At 38.6% G+C, this 3,409-nt stretch overlaps 1 pseudogene; it reads right to left on the bottom strand.

The window, feature by feature from the left end:
• Positions 1 to 517: 517 nt before the first annotated feature.
• LOC122810941 lies at positions 518 to 1,396 on the bottom strand (annotated as a pseudogene).
• Positions 1,397 to 3,409: the final 2,013 nt, after the last annotated feature.

The following is a 3,409-nucleotide window of genomic DNA, read 5'->3' as shown; positions in this document are numbered from 1 at the left end:
TGTTGTGTAACACTGTATAGACACACACACACACACACACACACACACACACACACACACACACACACACACACACAGCCAAGATTTTACTGCATCTTTCAGGGTCATACTACAGTGCAGTGCAGTGCCAGATACATCCCAACAATGGAAGCAGGCCTTTAGCAGGTGAAACATGCATGTAACAATGATCTGGGTCTGTGACAGCACATAGGTTCATAGGTGTTAATTAGGCTAATGAACACAAGGGCCTTTTTAAGCCTAGCCATGCATCCCAAATCTCTGGCAAGTTCTGATACCCTTGATAAGTGTAAGCATGGGCCTGTGAGATGATTTTTTTCTTTTCTTTTTTTTTTTTTTGACTCTGTCCCTCAAAGTCTTAGGATATGCAGCCCAAGAAAAGGGGGCATATAACCTCAGTACTCTTTTAGCAAACCAAGTCCATATAAAGATGAGCAAATTTAGAACTCTAATTTGCTTGTCAATGTTACCCCTTATGTAACAATGCCAAGTGACAAGTTCACCAGTATGGTGTATTATTCTCAATCCTGCCCCAGCTTTGCCATTCTATAAACATTCCAACAGATGTTCTTGGACTTCCATACTGATCAAAATCTACTTCCTCTGATTTACCTCTCTTTTTGTATGATGGCATTTAATGCACTGGTGAAACAAGGGCCTGAGTACCATTAGTTTTCCACTCTGAAGAGACTATGGCATAGTTACTTCTGTTATTGTTGTTCCAATGTACTCCATCTTTGCAGGTGAAACTAATGCAGAATTCAATACATTTATGTGGAGGAACAAAATCAGACAGGTCTATGACAAATGAAAATATATTGCTATTAGAAACACCATAAGCATTGTTCATATATGTATATTTACAGCTATCAAAAGTTATTCTGACTTGAACCTTTTTTTCAAAACTTAAATGTTTCACTTTCACTTTGCCTGCTATTGACTTTTCCTGAAGGGTGCAATTTATAAGACAGACAAAATCCCTCTAAAGACAATTTCTAAAGTCCAAATAATCTGCCTAAGGCTGAGAGAACCCAAACATCAAGTTCCTTTCATCATGTAATTTCAGGCCGGCTGCTGCATCTTCGAGGTCAACAATATCAAACTGGAGGTCAAGCTCAGTGTTTCCTTCAAATTCAGAAAATACATGGATGGCTGTTAGGGATAATCATTTTGAATCTGCAAAAACAACTTTCTTCTTGTTTTTGCACTTTGAACTTTCCCATTCGGCACTGTCAGTTTCTGCTTTGCTTTTGAGCTGATACATAGTCTTTATTGTATTTGCAAGTCTTCTCTCTTGGAAGCTTTCATTGAAGATCAAGAAATTCCTTAATGGTGGTGAATGTGCCAGGCAAATCCACATGGCTACAGCCACTGACATTACCAAACTACACCAGTCTTCAACTTTAGAGTCACTTCACTCTGATTTTGTTTCACCTTTAGTTCAAGACAGCATTCTTTAATCTGATTTCAGTGTTTACAAGCTCCACACTGCACTTTTTTCAAGAGTCAGGTATATTACAACTCCAGAAAACTATCTGCAACTTGCTTTGTAAATTGTAGTGCATGGAAAAGCTGCAGAACTGTTGGGTAGAAAGTCCTACTAGAGTAATAAAAAGATTTCCTGCACCCATCGAAGAAGACACACCCAACAACTGAGGAACCCATCCCTTGTCTGCAATCCTTCCCCAAATGCAGCATTGTTGTAAGCATTATCTACCATGGTTTGTGAAATCTGCTTGGCGATGATACTCATGGTTCCAGGGTATATTGAGCAGTGCCAATAAGATGTACTCCTGGAAAACCACCCTGTACAAACTGTTGGTATAAGTGTGAGAGATGTAGCAATGATGGTTCCAGTCTGCATGGCCTGCAGTCGCATTGTATATGATTCCCTATGCATTACACAGCACCTAGCAGTTCATGGAGTGGAATCCAGTATGGTTGATATACTGTTGTCCATACCCCACAGCTGGGGCCTAAATTGCAATATAGGTGCAGTTTATGGCCCCCAGTACCTCAGGAAAATGGGCTATGTCATAAAATGCCTACAAGGCATTGCTTCTATTCTGCATGCAACCTCAAACTACATAAGCTCCCCCACATGCTGTAGCATGGCATTGAGGAGCCAGTGGAGTATCCCTGAGGCAGATGCCTGAAGTATACCCACCATGACCCCACTGTTCACTGAAAGGCCCCTGTAGCTAGTATTCTCAAAATCACACATGCTTTGTGTGCACTCATCCTATGACCCTGTGTATGAGGGCAAAACATCTCAACCATGCACACTCCTGCACACTGTATCTATCCACCATGTTTGTGTCTTGGAGGTCTTGCTATGTTACATGCAGGTGAATGGCATAATGCAGCTCAGGATGGTGATGTCTACTGCCATAACTACCAGCTGCAACAGCAAGCTCTTTCATATACATAGTTTACTAAGCTACCTCCTGGCAGCTACCCCCCTAGATGTTTTCATGGTCTGGCTCCCATAAATCCAAGATTTTGCTCACGTTAACATCAATGGTGGTAGCATCGCACTGTGGAATATATACATTTCTGAATTTCTCCTCCATATTGTTTACTCTCATCTGCATCTACCATTTTCAGATTATACAGGCTGAGGTATTTCTTGGCTTTTCAGACTTATACTAAATATGCCTCTAAATCATCCCCAACTGGTTAGTGTACACCACAAAAAAATGGTTATGCCAATACAAAAACTTCCAGGATTACTTTTTATGTTAATCTTCTAGGGAGAAAATATAAAAAGAGGTTGCATTTGTCATCATTTGGGTTGTGGGGATAAGTTTGATATATTCTTGTTCTAGTGAGTTGGAAGTGTTGTAACTGGAATATTACCTATGTAATTTTTAGATTCCTAAGAAACTTTATTTTGTTTATTTTAACATTTCATAATAAGTACTTCAGGTCTTAGTTTTATATATATATATATATATATATATATATATATATATATATATATATATATATATATATTAGTTAACACAGACTTGCAGATATGATCAATTTCTGTCTGCATCCATTTTGAACAGTATGAAGTCTGAAATTCAAATGTTTGTCATTATTTTCTGACTTTAGTCCTTTGTGATTTGACAATGATTTACCAGAAAAACACAATTTTATGAAAAATAGATCAAAAATATGAGGCAAAAATCTGGACTTCTGCAAAAATCTGTACAGTTGAGAGGTGTGTAGAAAGTTGCCTGTCTTACCACAAGTATCTAAGATTCGCTGAACTTTGTTAAGAACCTTGTACATGTGATTTATGAAATGGATGGGTATTCACATATTTATTCCACGTTTGAATAGTATGGTCATCCTAGAGAAAGGAGGTGCTCCCCGTGAAGGGTACTGGAAGGTTAAAATGATC

Source organism: Protopterus annectens, chromosome 9.part0 (genome assembly GCF_019279795.1).
Source record: "Protopterus annectens isolate FY-2018-M chromosome 9.part0, PAN1.0, whole genome shotgun sequence".
Classification (NCBI taxonomy): domain Eukaryota; kingdom Metazoa; phylum Chordata; order Ceratodontiformes; family Protopteridae; genus Protopterus; species Protopterus annectens.
This window is presented reverse-complemented; position numbering and strand designations above follow the sequence as displayed.